The 23716-nt window shown below is 37.3% G+C and overlaps 1 long non-coding RNA gene across 1 annotated transcript in view; it reads left to right on the top strand.

The window, feature by feature from the left end:
• LOC148190373 (uncharacterized) overlaps positions 1 to 23716 on the top strand; it is a 74137-nt gene that overhangs the window by 31221 nt on the left and 19200 nt on the right. Inside the window, exon 2 of the long non-coding RNA XR_015777425.1 lies at positions 15559 to 15667. This is a non-coding gene — a long non-coding RNA (uncharacterized LOC148190373). The remainder of the gene's footprint in view (positions 1 to 15558; positions 15668 to 23716) is intronic.

Genomic DNA, 23716 nt, shown 5'->3' with positions numbered 1-23716 from the left:
AAGGCTCAGCCGTTGTGGATGTCTTTACCATTTTATAGCTTGACACTGTGTTTAAAAAGGGGGCTACCCCAGTCCATTCTCATTGTTAACTTTTCAAATACATTCTCTGTCAGTGCTTTTGGCATACCTGCATCAATCTGGATCATGGCAGGATGATGTGAGATGAGAACATAGCCGGACAGAGCCAGCGGCATTGTTATTATACGTCAGTAGACAGCCAGACAGCACGAGGCACATCTGCATACATCTTGCGTGGCTAGCATCACTTGAGAATATGGATGGATTTACTCAAAAACTTCCATTTAACAGTTTTACAAGCAAAAAAAATGCCATGCAAGTTTTAGGTTTTATTTTGAGGATTTAAAAGTTTTTTTCTATTGGGAAAAGAATATTAAACAAAATGTTATTTTTTTTAAAAAAGGAATAAAGTTTCATCATCATTGAATGATGCCTTTCAGAGCCAATATTTGCATAAAAATGAAGCAAATAATTTAAAATAGCTTTGCTGGTCCAAAGTCTTCTTTTGTAAAACATCAGAGCCACTCAGAAATACTTAGAGGGCAACTGAGGAACTGAGTGGATTAGTTGTGGGCAGACATACAGTGAAAATCAGATTTTAACCGGTTTAAATAGTTAAGAATTCTGTATAGTTGCAATGATTTGACAAAATTGCAGGGTCTCCCAGAATTCACAGGAATCAGCTGAATTTGGCATTTATTGTTATGGTTGAAATCCAATGTATGTGTGCCCATCTATAGAATCCATTTTATTTGTCGCCCACATTACAGAAAAGAGGTCCACACTTGAGTTGTATAAAGTGACATGAGTCCACTGTTGGCTGGTATATAATGACACAAGTTCCATCTTAGATATATAGTATAGAGTGACATTCCCATTTCAACATGGATAAATGACAAAGAATAGGAAAAAAGAAGTTAGATGCATTATTGTTCAAAGAAAATAATCTTACAAAATGTAATAATAAAATTATTTATTTTTAGGGAATTGGAGATAGAAATATCATTTTAGTTTTTCGCATATTGCTTTTTTGAATCAGGTACCTGAATAAGTTTTTGAGTTGCTTGCTTTAAGAGTGTGCTCCTTTTTACCTTTGTGTTGAAAACATATTGACAACCCATCATGATATAAATGACTAGAGCAATCTTTAATGGTATTTATAATATGGGAGGTTTTGTGAGCAATCAGTTTGTCTCAGTTACAGGGATAAGTCAGTTAGAGGAATGATTAACCTCTGAAACCCTCTGTTCAACTGCTGAGATGAACTATTTCAAATTCTATAGGTTTTTGGCTGTACTTGGCTGTACTTTTAACTTTAAATTCTAAAAAGGAAAGTCAGTCCACACTTTGTCCCTCTTGGCCTGTACAAATGACACTTCTTGTTTTGTTTTTGTTTTGTTTTGTTTTATATTTTCTCCAATGTTTTAAATTAATCTTAAATCTGCATTAGACAGATAAAATTGTATATACACATTACTAGATCTCAAGAAAACCAAACAACTACAACTACTAAAACAACTAAAGAAATATAAAACAGCCAACAATACAAAACTGCAGAACTAGGATCAAAATAGGATTCACTTTCAAGTAAAATAAAAATAACGCTGAGAGATTTGGATTGGATTGTCTGCTGTGTACGACCTTTAAAGTCTTCTGTTGTAGGAGAGGGAACTGAGAGTTTTAAATGGGTGTACTGGCATGCAAAATTACCAGCACATTTATGGATTAGGCCTTAACAGAGGCTGACTACTCATTTTGTATTGGATTAAATGATTTGCCATCTCTGTGTGCATGCTGCAGTGACCAGAGGGACTTATTATTATTCAACACAGTTTTGGTTTATATGAAGAATTTCAAATTCTAAAGGGTTTTTAGTTTATGATGTAAGCATTAAACAATCCTCCACATTGACTGAGTGGAGTGTCCAGCACCCATGTGCCTTTTAAGGTTGCCTCTGAGAAATGAGTGACATGGAGAGGGTGAGGGGTCAGCGTAGCAGCTCTGTGCCAGGCCTTGATTCTCTGCAGTGTGGGGGTTGGTTTCTTTGTTGTTGACGATGGTCAATAGGCCATTCCACATTAAGCTTCAGAGATGCTAATTTATATTAGCTAGAATGTTACATCCAACTCTGACTGCCTGGAGACATGGGTCTGTCCCTGTCCTGGGTTAAGCAAGTGGCACACAGTGCTTATTTTAGCTGGTACAACATCTCTGGATTATTGGGAAGAACATCCAAAAAAGTTTACAGATTGGGCATATAATTCTCCACCAAATTCCCACTAGCTTGAATACTGATACAAAGTAGTACTTTTTACTGGATAGTTAAATATTTGAACATATTTAATCACCTAATAATTACATGAATTTCATGGCAAACCATTGTGATGTTACATAGTTTATTGTGCCAAGTTAACATTTAATTGTTCTAATCATAATAAAAGGTTTGGTTTCAACTATAGGAGTAAAACAAAACTAAAGAGTAAGAGTGATCGCTGATCATCATGTTAAACATATTCAGGAAACAGAAATAAAATGTCAGAATGCAACATTGAGCCAAAGAAAAACATGGTGGATTATTGTAGTTTTGTAACATAGGTTTTGTTATTGATCTGTAATGTTGAATTTATGTAGTCCATTTTTCACCTCCTGAACCCTTTTCATTTGAGCTGCAGTGATATAAATTTAAAAGGTTTGGTCATAAATCAGTTTGAACTTATATATGAAAATAAATAGTTTTCTAACCTATAAAACATTTAATGGGGGCAAACGTATGCATGCTTAACACAGCGCTGAGAAACAAAGCATTTTTAAGTGACTGTAAGATTTAAAACAGCAAATGCAACTTTAAAATGGCCTCCCAAATAATATGTCAAGATCCACTACATGGTATTTTTTTTAACAGTTTAACAATATACCATCAGTAGTGTATCAGTGTATCAGCGCATACCATCAGTAGTTGCAATACTTATTTATTAGTTATCAAGTAGTATTGACAAAAGTGAAATTAACAGTCTGTTAACAGCCAGCTTAGGAAAGATGACACTGACATGTAAAATTACCAGCACATTTATGGAGCGAAATGCATCCCTAAAGGAGGTTAAATATTCATTTGTTTGTGAAAATTGTTGTTCATCTCTAAGATGTTAAACATTTGATTCAGTGGTGCTCTGCATTATTAAGTAAGCAATCACATGGTGTTATAGATATATTGTTAGATTTATGAGCCTTCAGTTGATGAAGCTGACAAAATATGTAATTTCCTCTACACTGAAGAGGTGGAGTGACCAGCACCCATATGATTCTCAGATCCTAACTTTGAATGTTGAACAGTGGAGACTGCTGCCACTGAGAAGTGAGTGACCTGCAGTGAGTGAGGGTTTGACCCTGTGCAAGTGAGTCTGTGAAAATCTGTCAGGCCTTGATTCCCTGCAGTGGGGGGATGGTTTCTTCTAGCTGACGATGGTCGTTAGCACATGACACATTGAGCTAAGGGGTTGCTAACTTCTCATATCCAAGATGCTGTATCTGATTTAGACTGACTGAACGTGGCTTATTCCCCCATCCTGGTTTAATAAGTAGCACACACTGCTTATCTTGGTTAGTACAACATCCCTGGATTATTGGGAAGAACACCCTGAAATTGTATGGAGTAGGCATACAATTCTCCACTTTAATTCCCATTTTAAATACTGTTTTTTTTTTTTCAAAACTTGTACTATTATGGATATTTATGTAGTTGAACATATTCAGTTACCTAATGATTACATCTGTTATTTCATGACATACCATTTTGATGTTGCACAGGTTATTGCCTCAAGTTTACATTTCATTATTCTAATTATAATAAAAGGTTCTGTTTTAACTAAAGAGGTAAAAACAATACTACAGAATTAGATACTCTGTAAAGCATCTACAAACATTATTTAGTTAGTTAAAATGTTGTCAATGGTTGTTGATTGTATGGAGTAAAACTAATTTGGCCCTTTTAAATGTTTTATAGGTGAGCTACATAAAGAGTACATATTTGTGTCCTGATTGTGTGATTATCATTTTAAACACATATATGAACAGAAAGTCAATGTTGACATGCAAATTTTGAGCCAAAGATAAATGTAGTGGGTTATTGTTGTTTTGCAACTTTTGAAACCTATTAAAATTTAATGAAGGGCAAACGTGTATGTATACTTTACAAAGTGCTTAGAAAGACATTATTTATTAAGTGACTCAAAAGATTTAAATAGCAACTGCAACTTTATAATGGTCTTCCAAATAGTATTTCAAGATCTGCTACATGGTATTTGTTAACAGTTTAACAGTTTATTACCATTAGCAGTTGCAACTTTTATAGAAACCATCCAAACAATGTTTATAAACAGTTTCAAACCAACTATTAATAGTTAACAAAGTGTTATAAATATTTGGTCTATCTATCCAAGAGATATTTATATTGTATAATTTACTTTTTTTTGTTTACAAAGGTTTACAAATTAGTTGGAAACCATTAATACTTAGTTTATGTATTTATACAAGACTGTATAAGTCTTGGTATTTGACTAATAAAATAACAATCTATAACATTACTTATAATGGGTAAAGTTAATTAGTTATCATTTCTTCATTGGTTATCAAGGAGTATTGACAAAGTATAATTAACAGTCAGTTAACAAGGTTATTAATGATGCCTATAATACAGTATTGCCAGCTTCAGAAAGATGATACCGACATGTAAAATTACCACATTTATGGAGTAAGATGCATCCCTAAAAGAGGCCGAGTATTCATATGTGTGAAAAATGTTATTCATCTCTGTATGATCTATGTACATTTGATTCAGTGGCTTTTGTGCATTCTTAGAAAGCAATCTGTCTTAATGCATTCACACACAGTTTTATAGATATATTTTTATATTTACTTGGCCTTCAGTTGATGAAGTGGACCAAAATATGTAATTTCTTCTACACTGAAGAGGTGGAGTGACCAGCACCCATATGATTCTCAGATCCCAACTTTTGAGTGTTGAACAGTGAGACTGCTGCCACTGAGAAGTGAGTGACCTGCAGTGGGTGAGGGGTTTGATTCTCTGCAAGTCAGCCTGTGAAAATCTGTCAGGCCTTGATTCCCTGCAGTGCGGGGATGGTTTCTTCTAGCTTGACGATGGTCGCAGGGTCGTGAGGACATTACACATTGGGCTTCAGGGTTGCTTACTTTCATATCCTAGATGTTGTATCTGACTGAAACATGGCTTTTTCCTCTTTCCTGTGTTAAACAAGTGGATGTTGGGTAAGATAATGTTAAACTGTAAAGAGTAGAAATACAAGCAGAATTCCACATTTGTCGTCAATTGCACAATTGACTACAAGCTATTCAAAAAAAGGAGTTAAACATGTTTTTCACATGAAGAAACATCTGCTGGGAAGTGACATAATAACCACATGTATGTAATATCACTGAAATAATTGAAAGGTAATTATTTATTAAGTGGCCCTCTAAAGCAGTAGGGCATCTTGGCTCTCAGTGGCTCTGTTTGTCTGAATTTTAATCTAATGGCCATCAGAAACACATTAACATTAGTTAAACTTTAAGTGCTAAAGAGTTGTTTCCAGTTGACAACACTGAATGTAAAGACCTGCAAAAGCTGAGTGTCAATGTAAACTTATTTTAGCAATCTCACATGCCTTCATGCACACTCTCTGTCAGCAGTGACAATGCTTGTATACCAGCCCTGTATTTGCCAACTAATTTACAACTCTATGTGTTACCAGCTATAGTTATCAAAACAACCAAAAAATAGATATAACAATAATAAAAACTTAGTTCTGTTGCACAAACCCTTTGAATGGGGGTCAACAGAAGATAACTAGTGAAGGCCCATTCATAGATGTGTATCCTGCTGTGATGGTTTTGAGATGAGGTGTTGGTGGCTCATCACCATTTCAATGCCCATCAAAAAACACTAACATACCAGTTAAACTTTTAAGTGCTAAAGAAAGGTTTTAGTTCACAATACTGGAATTTAAAGTCCTGTAAAGCTGAGTGACATTGTGAACTTATCAGACATTATTATATTATTTATTATGTGCCTTTTCACTTCATGTACACTTTTGTGCACTGTGACAATGCTGCATGCCAGTGTGTAGTATATGTTATAGACTGTAGTCATTAAAAACAAACATCTTTGAATGGGGTCTAGATTAGATAATGCTAAATATACACTTACAAACACAGGTGTTTCATCCATCACTAAAAAACTATTCATTGTGAGCACAATTGAATACATTATAAAACAAGATATTTGGTATTCAAATCCATTCCCTACCATAATAGCATGAAAAGATTCAGAGAACCTGAGAAATACATAAAGAGACAAGGCTAAAACCAAAAATGAATGGCCATGACCTTTGGACCCATAAAGCTGCACTGCATTAAATACCAACATGACTGAAGGATATCACAAAATGAGTCGGGGACACTAAAAACCACTGACAGTGGACACAGTTTATCACTGTATCTATAAATGCAAATTAAGACTTAACTATGCAAAAGTGAAAGCCAGATATCAACAAAATCCAGAAACACTGCCAACTTCCCCGGACCTGAGCTCATCTGTCACGTCACAGTGAATACTAAGACAAGTTATAATTGTGTTCACATTATAGCCTTTATTTTAATAGCTACAATGGCAACATTTCTTGGTGCCAATTTACTAAACAATGAGAAAGCTTTACTGAATAGATACATTTTTTGTATTAGATATTTTTCTCTTACAAAATGCACCTTTCTATTTCTTTTCATTAATCTATGGTGGAGTGTGAATATCACTCTGTCCTATCCAAAAGGGAACTTGTGTCATTATGTACCAGCCAACTTGGGACCACCGTCGCTTATTCTATATATGTGTGGCCCTTTTCTGTAATGTTGATCAACAAAGAAAATGCATTCTTATGCATATACATTGAAAGCACGACATACATTGTAAAAGAGATCCTGTGCTTGTAATAACTCTTAATGGGAATTTCCAGTAAAAGTCTGATAATAAATCTATTTTATGATTAATCAGCAAATACTGTTGCTGACCTTTATATCGCTTTTGGTCCTTTTCTGGGAAACCCTTCATTGTAAAGGTGAACATCTAAAGTAGGAATTCCAGTATGTTTTTCCATGGCCAAGGGATCAGCCAGTATGTGTGATATCTCTGATCTAGACACTAGAGAAAGAAGTCTCAGACTTGTAATGTCATGAAGTATAAAGTCTGGAGCTGCTCCTTCTGCTCATCGAGAGCCTAATTTGGGGACCAACAGAATGTTTGTTATCCCTTAAACCCAAATGAACTTTATTATATTGGTGTTGTCAGTTCTGTAACAGAAAAATGTTCTCATATACTTATAACATTGTTCTGGCTGTTCTCAGTGTCATCTAGAAAATCTTCACAATTTCATATCAATGGAGCAACTCTACACTTTATATCACATGACATCACAAGCACTCCAGTTTTTGGATATGGGAGCGAGTTGCCCATGTTTACTAATGCTTTAGACTGCCTTAGATCATAGAAATAATATGTATGTATTTTAGAAATGGGCATAATTTCCCATTAATACAGTATCAAGCCATAAAAGGTTAAGCCAGCCACTAAAGTTGAGCCTTTATATTCTGTTACACAAACATACTAACAAATCATATTTGAAGAAGAAATGTAACATTATTCAGATGAGATTTTTTTTCACAAGTATTATTAAATATGTTTGTAGCTTTTACATGGTTGAGTGTGAACGCCATCTGCTATCTAAGAAGGAACTTGTGACATTATGTACCAGCCAACAGTGGACTCATGTCATTATATCCTACTCAAGGGTGGACCTTCTTCTGTAATGTGCACCAACAAACAAGTTGCATTTCTTTAAGTACAGACTGAGAACACAAGTATATTGAAACTTGATTGACATTCACTACTTGTGAAAACTGGTCAGGTAAGTATTTTGGAAATTGAACAATTTTAAAGGTCAAGTCAAAGTTTGATGTTACATAATTTTAATTTAAAACTCCTTTTTTAGTTTTCTTACAAAAGGAAATGGAGTGTGGACATTTTTTTTCTTTTTAGAGTGCAAAGTTCAAAGAGTACAAACAGAAGTCGACTTATGAAGGCCCATTCATAGATGTGTGTATCCTGTTGTGATGGTTTTGAGATGAGTTGTTGGTGGCTCTTCACCATTTCAATGCCCATCAAAAACACTAACATACCAGTTAAACTTTAAGTGCTAAAGAAAAGTTTCAGTTTACAATACTGGAATGTAAAGTCCTGTAAAGCTGAGTGTCATTAGAACTTATCGTAACATTTATTATGTGCCTTTCACTTCACGCACACTCTCTGTGCACTGTGACAATGCTGCATGCCAGTGTGTGTAGTATGTGTACAGACTGTAGTCATTAAAAACAAACATCTTTGAATGGGCTAGATTAGATAATGCTAAAATACACTAACAAACACAGGTGTTTCATCCATCACTGAAAAACTATTGTGAACAATAAAGGAATACATTACAAAACAAGATATTTGCTGTTCAAATCCATTAACTATCTGCCATAATAGCATGAAAAGATTTAGAGAACCTTGAGAAATGAATGGCCATGACCTTTGACCCATAAAGCTGCACTGCATTAAATACCAACATGATATCACAAAATGAGCCTGGGGACACTGAAAACCACTGACAGTGAACACAGTTCATCACTGCATCTATAAATGCAATTTAAGACTCTACTATGCTAGGTGAAAGCCAGATTCAACAAAATCCAGAAACGCCACTGACTTCTCTGGACCTGAGCTCAACTGTCATGTCACAGTTTGATTTTTCTTTGGAAGCAAACAGCTTTTAAGGTCTAGTCACAGACTTGTCAGTTAAATCATTTATAGTGATTAATTAATTAAAATAAATATATTATTTATTAAAATAAGTAATTATATTGCTGATCATTTTATGTATAATGTTACCGTTTATAGATTTATTTTCTGAATTTTGGTGATACATTGGTAGTTACAATTGGTCTGGTCTAAATATACATATATATATATATATATATATATATATATATATATATATATACATATAAAACAAGACAACAATAAAGTTATTAACAGTAAATAGTAAGATAAAACTGAATTCACAGGATTATGGGAGCCTTCTTTAAAAGATATACTTTGCTTTGGCAAGTATTATTTCTGTAATATTTATTATCACAAAAAATGTTGATATATTGCAAGCAATAAAGTTTACATACCCATTTTTAAAGATACAAATGAAGTTTTAGTGAAAAAGAAGCACTCTATAGGTGAGAGAACCAGGATAAACCAGTTTGACTGCAGTATATGGATGTCCCCCCTTTGATAGGCAGATCGCCGCCAAGGCTTCAGGTCCCTCTTGGCAATTTCTTAAAAATTGTAAAAATCACATTTGCAGTAATATTGTGAAAGAAGACCTCGTGCAAATTTTCAATTCTAGTTTTGTATTTTTAAAATGACTGCTAATAAAGGTTCCCTCTTGGATAGTACACTTAGATAGTCCCCTATTATTCATGTTCGCATGTATGTGTGTGTGTGTGTGTGTGTGTGTGTGTGTGTGTGTGTGTTTGCAGGATTGTGTGCGTACAATATTTTTGTAGTGTTCTAAAATATGACTTTATAAAATGGAGACAGGCACACTGACAAAGTCCAATACCTTGGATTTTGTCCTTCAACAGCAAAAAGGTGATCTTTCTGTACATCCTATTTTTAACACATTAAGGTGCATGAAGACATATTTGTTTTTTCACTTCAACTAGACATACAGACTTGTGGATTGTCCTTAACAAAAGGCCACCTGACAAATATTCATCCATGTGCATAGAAGTCCGATTTTATTTATATGATAACATCTCTGTCCTGCTACACACACACACTGAGAGATATATCTGTCGAACCATCTTTCTTCTGGCTGAACATGAGGGGAGTTTATTTAAATGGATTCTTAAATGATATATAAAGCAGTAAATCTTCATGCATGGAGAGCTGCGGAAAGCACGCTAGGACTGCCAGGTGAAAATAGATGAGGGCGGGAGGGGGAGACGATGTTATTTATGGACCATAAATAACATGGTGACGATGACACTTCTTTTTCCAGTTGAGGAGACGGTGGGTGAGCTCGGCGTACACACGGCAGGTAATGAGGAGATGTCTGCTTGGGAGAAGTTTCCACTCTTCAGTTAATTGTGGAACAGTTACACATATTTGTATGAAAATACACACATGGCAGCCATATACAACGACGCACCAAACACTTCATCTAGAATCTTGCTTCATTATCAGGGAGACAAGAATAAGAAGGAATTATGTCAAAAGCAAATATTCGGTCAATTGGCAAATATCTCGAACATTTGAGTTATTTGCACTCTGCGTGAAAACTTTTACTTCAGACGCTCCCCCTGCCTTAAATACTTCTCCCAACTTGAAACTACCCTTCTAGTATTTCAGTGCACTAGCTATAAGTTGCCTTTAAATAAATACTCTGCATGCAGTTCTACTGATACTTCACTGGCTATATGTAGAGCAGCTGCAAAGCAAGGCTGATAGGTGTCAGAGATCATATTCATGCCCCACATCTTAAAAGCCATATCAATATTCAATGTCCATCCAAGTGTCTGGCCATGAGAGATGATTGATGCGTTGCTGTGGCAGTGGTTAGAAACAGAGCCTAGGGAGACGCGGGGGCAGTTCTGAGTGAGCATGCCTGCCTGAATAGCACAGAACTCCATTTACTCACAACACAAACACAAGACAGATCACTCAGCCGCCCAGCGTTAACTACTGCGCACGTATATGTGTGTGTCATTGTTGATGGATTCATACCGAACGTGCAGATGGGGAATATGTGTACGCCTGGATGATTCTGTGGACAACGTTTGAAATGTTGAGTAATTATGTATTCATTTGGCTGTGCAGCAGATACCACTGGTTCCTAATAGCACTTTAGATGATTGTTAATATTTAGTATTCTGGAGACAGCGCAGCCCACCAGATTAATTATTCACAAAAACCATTACATGCATGTGATCCATGTCAGGGTTCCTACGCAAAATGGACAACCAAGGCTCGGGCTTTATAATTACAGTAATTTGTTATTGATATTTGCAACATGTCAGCATACATAGTGTAAATTATTAATGCACAGAGGAACAATTCAATCAAGTGCTGAAGGTAGGATATTGCAAAAGTATACAGTTATTTATTTTTTGCAAGAATATCAGCCTGAAAGTGTTACTTAAGTATCCTTCACTGCAGATTTCTTTTATCAGTCAGACAGCACCCACACGGGCAGCTTTCCAGTTGACGTAAGCTTGTTTTGAACATATTTGGATGCATCTGTCTGGATGTACCTGAGGCCATCCAGTCTTGGTTAAAATAGAGGGAACATGTCACTTGAAATTGTTTTGATAAATATTAAAGTACAGCGGAGCCCAAAGGGTCCAGAGTAAGCCAATGCAACACATGGTATAATGAGAAAGGGGGAGAGAGAGGGGCAGTCATCACAGAGATGAGCCCGCAGTAGTCAACATTTATAAAGCTGCCTCAGTGAAGATGCCTGGCAGGTCATTTAGAAGGTAGAATGAGTAATTCCCAGTTTATATAAACATGGAATCACACCTGATACATTTTACAGAGGCATTAAATTTGTATTGCACGTTTAAAACATGCAGTTTTGCCCTGAAAACAAAATCTGTGTTGGGCTCATGCAAACAAGTACTCCATAAAATATTTATTTTTAGATTTATTTAGGTCTTTATAATGCCAAAAAGCTCAAAAGCTTCCTTTGGTCTTCAGCAGCCAGATCCTCGGAGTACATTGTCTCTGTGTCAGAGCCCAAAGCATTCTCTAACAGTCACAGTTTGAACATATAGGCTCTGTGTCTCTATCAGAGACTCAAAGCTTATGTTGAGCATGCCTTTGCTGAGCTCAGTTTGTCTCCCGCTGTTCTCCAAACAAGTCATTGCCCTGGAGTTTTCCCTCCTTTAAGTCCACTCCTCCAACAACATTGTTTTGATTCTGTGTTAACTGTTGCTGCAGCTTACCCTTCTGGGGTGATTCGTCTGTTGCTTATGCCTTGTTAACCTGATCTTACACCCAACTCATCGAATACTGATGCTTGATCAGTGGCCCTTGGCATCTGATACCAGCGCAGCCTTGATGTATGTATGAGACGCACATTATTAGGTGCTCCATGCAACAGATCTATTATAAAGAAGGTTCATGTAAAGTGAGAAGGAGGGGTGGTTCATAGGTCAAACAAACACAGAACTTTCACACAGGAGACCAGCATTTGTGTCTCATGTGAAACCAAATGTCAATGTCAAGTTAAAACTTGACATATAATAAGTTACAACTACTTAATGTGGTGCAAGACAATAAGATATACTTTATTGTATGTTAGTTATAAGAGATGCCATGGTCAATCAGCTGATCGGCTGATATTAGGTAGAAATATGCAACCAGGAGATTGGCAGAAATGCTTTTATTGTTGCTGAGCAAATCAATTACTCTGCAATCCCATGTGTATTTATTAGGTTTCTAGGTACTCCATCAATACTGTTTTGCTATTATTTCACTAAAACTATACTACAGCTCCCACTCCTCCAGAAAATAAAATCCCCCAACCTACAGCACCACAAACAGACATTACATGTCCTATGAGCACAGAAGTTTATTTTGAAAAGATACTATGCATGTAGCAAGAGGAGACAGATATGCAATCCCTGAGTGTGAAAACTGACACTAGAGGGGGGGGGCGGCCTCTAGCTCAGTGAGTAGAGCATCCACCCCATGTAGGCTGAGTCCTTAGCAGCGGTCCAGGTTCAAATCCAGCTTGTGGCCCTTTGCGGCGTGTCGTCCCCATACTATCTCCCCCTTTCCTGTCACTTTCTGAATGCAACATAATAAAGACAAGAAAAGCAAAAACTGACCCTAGAGGGGTACCTACTACCTCAGGGCCACTGACCAAGCATCAGTAATTGACAAATTGGGATTGAAAATGTTTGAAGTCTTGAAGTCATCCACCCAAAGCCTGAATTCTCAGCTGGGACAGCTCTTGCAAACAGTCCCGCTCTGCCCATCTCACATTTACCTCTCCAGGTTACCCATGATGTCCTCAAGAGCACCATATCAGCTCCTCTAGTGCCAAGAACGGTCACACAATTAAAGACACTGCTCCTCAGAAGGCTCTTACATCCTTTGGCATCAGTATTGGTTGTTTACCCACAGCCCACCTCTTGAGACCGACTCCCACAGGCTGAAACCCACATTTCTGTAGCTCTTACAGACTTGTTGTCTCCTGTGTCTGCCTTGGTTCATGCAAACTCATCCCAGGAATCATGTCTCCAGGGTCCAGCCTGTCTTAGTTTGTCCTTAAGTTCTTAACATCCATTTAGCCTCATTGGTCAGACCATCTTGTCAGTGTCCTTGAGTTTTCCATACGCTCCATCTTTCTTTTTCCACTTCCAATGTGTCACTTCTGGAACTTTCCACACCCTGTCCCGCTTTACTCGCCCTCTGTTCGCCCCCAGTGACTTTCCGCCTCCAGAGATCACCTGACACAGTCACCTGTCTCCCCAGCTGCTCCTCATCAGCCCCAGTTGGTACATGGATGTCATTTTTCAGCCAGATGGTGTATGTTACCAATTAAGCTTCTGTAGCGTTCCAGCCATCTCTGCTACCTGTTTGCCTGTATCTGTTTCCTGTCTTATCACTTGTTGCTAACATCCTACCACCATCCTGCCTCATCCTCTTTAGATTTGTTTACTCAATATGATTGCCTGCCTGTGAGCTCCAGCTCTATCTTTAGTCTTTGGATTAAGTAAATCGCCTTTCACCTTGTATCTCTGTTTACATCTGCATTTAGGAGCACTGATGTATTGCCACAAACCAAGTCTTTTTATGCATTTTCCACATAGAAAGCCAGTGTTTTGAATCCCCAAACAAGATTTTTCATGGGAAAAGGTCAAAATGCAATATGCATATTGTTCATAGTGGTCAGTCTGTTTAAATATGCCCGGTATAATCTTTTGGTATAATAAGCAATTTGCGTTTTCTCAGGGACTGTAATATGCACAATATTCTACACCAGTACGTTAGCCTGTCTGGAACCAATCTCATCTTTACTGCTATCCCTAGCTCCCACACATTCCCAACAACTCCCAGCATACTGTACACAGGTTCAAGGTCAGTTCCTTCAGGCTGGAGAAAAAGACAAAAAACATGGATTGGAGAGAGAAAGCTATGCTTTAAGCATATAAAGCAATGCACTCATATCAGCTCATTCTTTTCACTTATATAGAGCCACAGTAAGATGACCTATTGATACAAAGTATCTTACAGTTTCCAGTCATTGGTGCATATTGCTTTGTTTGGTAGTTTTAATTGGCAACATGTTTGGTTGATTTATATACATCACCACATCTCCTCTCCATGCTTTAAATGTTTCTCACTATGTACATCTAATACTGTTGCAATAGTGAATGGTATACATGTAATACTGCTTTCTTTTTATCTATGTACATACATGTATAAAGTTAAAACCAATATGGCCTGGGCTCCTATATTATTCCCTGTATGCTGATACCCAAAGTTTGAACAGAACTTGTCAAAAAAAAAAAAAACACAAAAAAAACCCCATTTGAATATGCAACCCCCTTTTTTTTGGAATAACTTACAGAGGGACCTGAAATTGTCTGATGTGATTACTAAGGGGGAGTTTAAGTCATTTATAAAGGACTGAGAAAATATCACTCTTGGTCAATGTGACTGTTACTCAAATTTTCGCTGAAGTCATTTGAGAGTGTGTGTGTGTGTGTGTGTGTGTGTGTATGTGTGTTGCATTTGAACTGGACATCATGCCTGCTTTTTTTTGGCATGTGAAACTTATTCTCATGTGCTTGTATTGTCTGTCTCCTGTTTGCATGCATTGGTTTATGTCTGTATGTGCAAGCATGTTTGCTTTCTTTGCTTTTTCTTATTTATTTTTGTGTGTGTGTGTGTGTTTGTGTATGTATGAATGCATTATGTATGTATGTATATATATATATATATATATATTATATTCAGGGAGAAGATGCTGGTAATTGAGGGTATGCGTGTTCAGCTGTCTCGAGAATATGTGTGATTCTTTTAAAGTTTAAAGTTGAGATCACCAGTCTTTCCTGCTCTGAAAAAAAGTCATTATTTTACTACTGATACTCATGAAGCTGTTACCTTGTTGAAGATTCTCTCCATCTAACAACGCTCCCCTATTAAAGCCCAAGTGCAGCTTCTTTCAGATCAATTGATCTTGGTAGGTAGAAACTATTTGTGGAAGCGCTGCTTCCCACAGTCATTGGTTTTAGCTACAGAGCTCTAATTAACATAGTTCGATATTGAGTGTTACCTTAGCCATGATAAATAACACTAGCTTTATCTCAAACACTCCTTTTCCCTAATTGAATCAGTAGAGAAATTGACATTTTTTTGTTCTTGCTGAACAGGACTTTCGATTTCTGCCCGGGTCAGACGGTGAGAAAAGCCTTCGGGAGTAAAGTGGTCAGACGACCTTGAGGATGTAGAACAATGAGATGACCTTGACTCAGGAAAGAGGTGAGAGCACACAGATGAAAAATGAAATTTGATGTAAAGGCTTAAGGGTTGTACTGTCACTGTATAAATCCTGTATGCTGTATTGACTTTATAATGAGCAGCTGCATTTTTGATTACCAGTCAAGTAATGCCAAAAGCTGTCTCTTGACATGTAGTGGTTTAGTCTTATTTGAACACACCTATGTATTTTATCAAGCTCATAAAATTGCCTGGTAAAGTACCAGCTGAAATTAGTTTCAGAAAATACGTCCTGTTTGATAGAATTGTAACTAAGGGTCCAACTCAGTAATTTAACCAATGTCACAGTGATTGATAGTAGAATTTTTCTTTTTTTTTTCTATCTGCCTCAAAGAAAAGGACGCAGTGCCAACATTTTACAAGTTTCATTTCAATTTTAGGTTGCAGTGCCAAAAAATTGAAGTCTTTAATGAGAGGAAATCTGTTGAAATCAGGCACTAATTTCTTATCATAGTGCAGTTAACAGTGAAATGAAAAGAGCAGGTGCCTCAGATAATTTTAACTGATTTTTAAACACCTGCTCAAGTTGAATGCAGCTAAAATCATTTCCACAATGCTGTTGTGGTTTTCATGATGTCTAGCTGAGACTGTGACAGGCAAGTTTTCAGTATTTGTTATGACAGAATAATTATTTATGTGAGTTTACTGGGCCATACCACAGCGTGAAAACATAATCTTATTTTTGCTATCTATTTGACCTTGTTGCTTCAATACCGCAAGTGGCATTTGTGATCACTTCTCTCGCCAGTAAGATGTCACTGCAAGGTCAATGAAATAAAATGGGCTGAACTGGGATGCTGAGTGCCAAATGATGCAGTTATCTTTTGATAACAAAATTCCAGACCTCTCCTCACTTGATATCTGGATGTGTCAGGAGGATCTGCTGTAAACTGCAAATAAGGTCCAGAAACAACAACAAACATCACTAAGCTGTCCATCTATGTAACAGCTCATCTGATCTTACATGTAGTATAGTGTTGGAGGGTTATTAAAGGGATACTTTGGACTGTTTAAAGTGGGGTTGTATAAGGTACTTATCCATAGTCAATGTGTCAGTCAGAGTGCCCCCAGTTTGAAGAAGCAGAGTAGAGTACCACCATAGAGGTTAAGCAATGTAGGCTTAGCAAAAGATATTAAGCCACCTTAAAAAAGTCCTACCTAAAAAAATTCTACATCAGTTTAAGCTTATGCTTTATTGAGTATTTTCAACACTATAATGTAAACATTTTTTGTCGCTGCCCCTGTCTACAGCGCTACCATGTTGGTACTCCAGCCTGCTTCTCCAAACTGACTCTCATCTACTGTTTGTAATACACTGACTCTAAGTACCTTAGACAACTGCACTTCAAAAGATCGAAATTATTCCTTTAAGACACACTTCGGTTGTGTCTACATTTACTATCCAGTTACGTGCAAGATGAAAGAACTATCAGTCTTATTTTAGGTTCAAGTATTTTGATGGTTTCATGTCCTCACCTCTTTTAGACTACAGTCTGAGCTTTTAAGGGGCCCTCTCTTCCTGTTGAGATGACTGGATTTCTTTACATCCTCTTCAAAACCACACTGGGATTGAAATTTCTGCAAAGGAGGAGCTGTTTGCATACTCAACAATACAGGGAATTTCAATCCCACATCTCTCTTAGATCCAACCTACAATTAGTGGAGTGTTTGGTTGCGTAAAGTGGGGAGAGGAGCAACAGTTCAACAACATGCATTGAGATTCATTGATGCAGAAGCGCAAAATACCTCAAAAGCAGCCAGTGCTAAAATTATGCTGCTTTATATAAAGGACTGATGCCACAACAACCTGCTTTTCTCATACTTGTATCCAAAGATCTGGAAACCCTTTTTACAGTACCACAACTATGCACAGGAAATGGTTGTTTAATATGGCACAAACTGTGGCAACATCCAGCCTGCACCAGCATCCATCTGCATTAAGAGAGATGGGTGTAACCATCATTTATTTACAATTCAACAACTGTGATTAAATTCAACCAGGCCATCCAATGCATCAGACGCAGTCAGTCAATTTGCTCCAGATGCATATTTGCTTTTGTGGAATGGTTTTGTTTTTTTGTTGCATTTTGAATTTTTGACATATCTCAAAAGACTTTTGAACATGTGCAGTACTGAAAAAAAAAATATTTTTACTTCTGTCCTTCTGCTGTTTGCTGAAAAAGGAAAGGCATTGTTGTTACAGTCGTGTTAAATTTATCTTTTAATTTAAATTTAAAGTTGTATGCAGTCAGTGTTAGTTTTTCCGGGTGGTATCAACAATGGTATGGAATATCGATATATGTAAAGTTATGCTATCAAAGTTAGAATTGTAGTACAGTAACACAGCACTAAAGTAACAAAACCTTCTGACAGTCATAGAAATTATGATGGGAACAAGGAAAGAGAGCTGTTGATGTTACTATAAAGCAACAAAATCCACAGAGGGATTTTCAAACTGACAGTAAACATTTTTTTAGTCAAAGTATGACCACAATTGTTCCCAATCCTTAATTGTGTGTTTATTATTCTAAGCATGACAATGGTGATGGTCCTTCAACCTTAACTTAAACTTAATGCTCATTTTAACCCAAACCATGGTCTTTCCTAAACCAAAGTGTTTTATTTTTTTTTTGCCTTAGCCACCCAAACCCTAACCAAAGTGTTGTCATGTCATAAAACACTTCTTTGCGTTCTTCTAGAAAGCATGGACAAACAGCACATTATTTAATTTGGAGGACATTTTGCTTTAAATGCCAAAGTGCTTTTGAGGCTATCCTCAACTGTGATATTTACTGTGTCACATTGATACAAACTATGCACCCATAAAGTGATTAGCGACAACAATATGCACATCTGTAGCATGTTTAGCTCAGATAAATACGATAATGATCTGTCTGTTGTGTGGGCCAATTCCTATGAAATGCAGACATGACATTCATATTGGTCTTTTATATATATATATATATATGTTCAGACCAAAGACAACACATAACCATTTTATTCACATCAGAGTCCTTAGAGTATTGCACAGGGCATAATGTGTCCCTTTCTCTGGGAGGCTTTTATTGTGAAACTTTGCTGAAAATGTTGAGTTTCAAGAGCAGCTTTAAATTGAGGCAAGTTTGAGATAATAATCAGTTAATTAAATACTGAAAAAAGTATTTCTGTTAAAAAGAGTAGCCTAGCGAGAGATTGAACTATATTGTTATATTCACATTTTTGTTTTAATTTATATATATAGATAAACCTTGTGATCCCATTGCATTGCATAGAGCATTGTATAATCTGCCTATTTTGTGGACCTGGCTTTTTATTTGTTCAGAGAGACTGCTACTATCTGAGACCAGTTGAGATCGGCTTCTTTAGCTTTTTAGCTTACTGAGGAAAGGAGCCAACTAACATAAACCACAGCAGCACAATTCTTAAACACAGTCCAAAAATAAAACGAATTGAAGTTTTAAATGTACCTTACCAATGTCACCTCCTAAGACAAAGAAAATAACTTACAAAGATAAAGGAAGAGCAAACTGTTAGATATAAAGTGATCTTCTTATTGTAGGTACGCTCATGATAGAGTGCCTTAGAATGGATCCACAGTCTTAAATCTCTGAAAAACCCTAAAAAAAAATATGAGTATTCAACTGGAATAATAAAACATGACACATTGGTCATATTAGAATATATTTAAGATATTCCAAAAGCATAATCTGCCTCATTAACCTGAAATTTAAAATTGTAGTGGGCAATCAATACAGTATTCAGTGAGAATAGGGATGGGAATAGAAGATAAGTTCCACTTCAGAACTGGTTTCAAATTGTCTGATCTATTGGAATCGTTTGTCTCTGAGCTTATCAATTCCCTTTATCCATTTTGGCATTTTTTTAAAACCATGTGCATTGCACTAATGTCAAACTCCTGCGTCAGTGCTGCTGTAAAGTTGCAATAAGAAGTCATGGCAGAAAGGGAGAAAAAAGGAGATGACAACAGTGTTATTGTAATCTCTTAAAGATGATCACATAAATTAATGCTGAAATATTTTTCAACTTAAATTCCAGGAATTACATGTATCTGACACGCAAGAGTGCCGCTGTTTCCTCACTGAGCAGCACATCTGTTACAGAGAGTAAATATCTTATGTTATAATAGCGCCACACTGACAGGGTTAGCAGACTTTTACTTCGACTGAGAACATCTAAATTACAACAAATGCTATACAAATATTTATCTATTTTATATGATGACACGTTGTTGTTACAGCTAGCTTAACTCGCCCATTAGCTTCACCTTTCACACTCGTTAGGACCAATGCCCAAAAAAGGCTGAACGAGGGTCGCTGTGCAGTCACAAAATTAGTATTTAAAGTTTGTTTTGTTTTTCTACATTGTATTTAGTCTCTGAGACAATGAAACAGTCACATTGATGTTGAAAACCTGTTTATAAGTACTTTTTTCCTGACTGAAAATTGATCAGCAATCATTATGCAATCTATAAAGAATCAGGCAGATAAGAAGAATCAATAGAAGCATTGGCATCAATAAAATCTTATCAGTTTCCATTCCTAGAAGCCTCTGTTTCTGTCTTTGATCTCTTTAGGCATGTGACCCTGATTTTAGCCTCAAAGAAAAGAGGCCAGATGTCCTCTACAGAAGCCACAAAAACCCAAACAGATTTCCTTTTTTTTCATTTGAGAGCAGTGATAGACAGACACACAGAATGTACACTCATGTATACATCACATATGCATACTCGCAGACATGCACACACCCTCTTTCGCTCCCTTTCTCTCTCTCACATACACATACACACACACACACACACACACACACACACACACACACACACACACACACACACACACAGACCCACAGATGGCCTTGTGGAAGCTCTTATTGATTGGGCTGCAGGACAGAGGGAGGGCACAGCAATGGAAAAATACATGCCAAAACAATTTCCTCGACAGCTGGCCTTAAACAGCCAGTCAACTGTCTTAACCAATTAGGATAAGGTGTGGCTAAGAGATATATTTGGCTCTTACACTTGGCACTGTTTTTCGTACACGTTTCAGCATGATGTCTTGCAAAAAAATAATGCTACAGAACAGTGATAAAGCACCACAAAACATCACATCTTGCAGGACTGCTTCAGTCAGGAAGCTCAGGCTAGAAATCACACTCCAGCTCTAGGTTGCGTGTTTGGCAGCATCCTGACTGACAGTATGTAATCTATCATAGCCAGACTATCTACATTAGTTAGTGCCTGGCCAGGATGAGGGGCAGCGGGAAAGGGACGGCAGTTGCTGGCATGGAGCAAAGATGTGGCCTGGTTTGCCTTACTGATGTGTGCAGTGGTGAGATCAAAGCTCTGCAGTGTGCATTCATGCAAACAGAATAAAGAATCCAAATTGTTACCTCATGACGACAATAATCTAAGGCTGTGTCTGTTACAGCAAAGGGATGATGGGGTCTGTGTTTAAGATGGGTTGCCACGCCTACGCTGTTTGTTGGTGAATTACTCTTCCCTAATTTCTCTCTAGTGGCACAGCAAGATCAAATAGACATCCACAATAATAACATCAATGGCCATTAAACAAGACCAGTGATTAGTTCTGGGAGCCATTTGGGAGATTTCTAAACGAGTCATCAGACTTTCCTCTGTCTCACAGGACACGCTTGGCTCTGCTGCACTCCCGCCTGTCAACAGATTTCCTGCCTGCATATACAAACTGCATAGGGAAGCCATTACACCCCTCAGAGAGGCAAAGTGTAAGTGTAGGGACACTTACCAGGAAAAGGCAGCCTTTAAAGGTTATATTTAGTCTCCATGGTCTGGTAACGTCCTTTGTGTTCCCCAGACTCAATCATAAACACACTTCAGACTCCCACAATAGTTGGTGGAATTGAAACGTGGACAATTATAGTTCAATTTGCTCAATCGGATGGAAATAAGTTGGTAAACCCTGAACTGACCGGATGGGTTTTGGAGGTTTCTGTTCATCCAAAGTAAATTTAAATTAATCAGGTGGTAAACGTCTGCAATTTTTTGGCTGGAGCTTGATTACGTCACTTAATTTTTCAGTTTAGATATTTAAAGTTTTGTGGCTTTTTTGCACAAGAGTGGTGTAGTTTGTTGGGTACCTCTAGCAATGATTAGTCATCTGCAATTTTAATCCTTCATCTGCCATGTCCCTAAAACTAAAATTTGCTATATCAAATGTGGTTATCTTGGTAATACTAGTCCTGTGTGAATAGCTCTTAAGATTACATTAGATTACTTGATTTTTTTGGTTTCAAACTGCACAAATGTGATCTGCTTAATAAGCACAAATGATTTTTCAGTCAAAGGCCCACAAGTTAACCTATTTCAGCATTATTTTTGCACTTCCCTCACCACCCCTCCCTTACAAGGAATGCTTTCCAAAATCGAGCCAGCAACATTTTATTAAGCTGTGTGCTTTTCACATGCTTTGAGACTCTGACACCAAGGACGCGATTTAATTAAGCGAGGCTTCAAACACAATCTAAACAAACAGAGAAGCTACAAACAAACAACAAGTCCAATTACAGCAGTGTTAATATTGCAGGGCAAAGCAGCATTAGACTACTGCAAGAGTGGGAGGGAATGGGAGGAGGAGAAGGTGGAGGAGGAGGAGGGTCTGACTGCTTTGATCCATGCGTGGAGATTTGACGTTGCTGCTCAGTTCAGCGGGTATTCACATGAGCCAGAGAAGAAATTGTCCTGTTGGTTATCAAAGAACCGCTTTCAGTCCAATAAATCCTTTACACATAATAGTAGAAAATATCATAGAGGAATTGCATCAGAACCCTGTGGCTGTTGCATATTTGCAGAGGGACAAAAAAATCAATCCAGATTGAGTTTCAAATTCTGCCACTATGTGACAATCACAACAGACAGAGGCGACACAAAATCTTCAAAACACCGTGTACTCGACTGTTATCGATCTGAGTACACCTGCCCTTGAACTGGTAATGGCTTCATGGAATTGCCTCTATAATATTCTTTTTCTTTAAAAGGGGATCCACTGATATTGTCCATAACAGGCCAGAGATGTATTGATTCTTCTGATTGGGTGTCAGGGGTTGTGAGCTGCAGGGAGAGAATCATGTGATCTATTTTCTTTCCGGTGTGAAATATTTAGTTCATACAGACACAAACACATACACACATAGTTACAAACACAAGCTGAATGAAAGTAATTCCTAGGAGGGAGCAGATGTGAAGTGATATGAGAGCGCAATGTTTTCATATAAATGAAACAATAGCAGTCAGGTTGTGGGCTGATATTGGGTTATCTTAATGCCGGGGGCCACATCAAACTGTGCCATTACTCCGCAACACTGGAAATGAGCAGCACAGTGTATGAAAACCGCCCCGAGCCACTTCTACCCAACTACTGACCCAAACATTAATTTCATGTGCGACACTCAGGCTTTTCATACATGTCGGCCTCTTTAAATACTGTGCGCATATTTGCATTTGTGTGTTTTCCTTGCATATGTAGGCCAAGTGTGGCATTTTGAATTTCACCTAAATCAAGAATTATAAATATACATTTTTTGGCAAACTAATTTAAATTGTTCACTGTGTGCATGTGTGTATGTTAGTGTAATCTTTGGCCTCATTTTGCCAAACGCAGGCATGACAATAGTCGTACTGTGCGAATCGGCATCTTGATATTTTGGGATTACACTATTATTGTCACAGAGCCATGCAACATTTCATCATGCACAGTTTGTTTGATATCAAATGAATAAACACAACAGAAATGGCATTTGTGACGTTTAATACATAACAAAGTTACAACACGTCCTCATCGCTCTCAAGTTGTCATATTTTGCCGCTTTGCAATGGATCTCTGTGTCCACATATGCTTTGAGTGTCCCTCTGTGTTTGCTGTTGACATTCTGGGATGTCATAATGTGATGTCAACAAAACTATGGTGGGATCACGCTGCACATGTTATTTTTAGGCAACAAAAGCACATAACAACCAACAACAGGACATCAACAAAT

The sequence above is a fragment of the Plectropomus leopardus genome, chromosome 1 (genome assembly GCF_026936395.1).
Source record: "Plectropomus leopardus strain MGB_pleo_1.0 chromosome 1, ASM2693639v1, whole genome shotgun sequence".
NCBI lineage: Eukaryota > Metazoa > Chordata > Actinopteri > Perciformes > Serranidae > Plectropomus > Plectropomus leopardus.
This window is presented reverse-complemented; position numbering and strand designations above follow the sequence as displayed.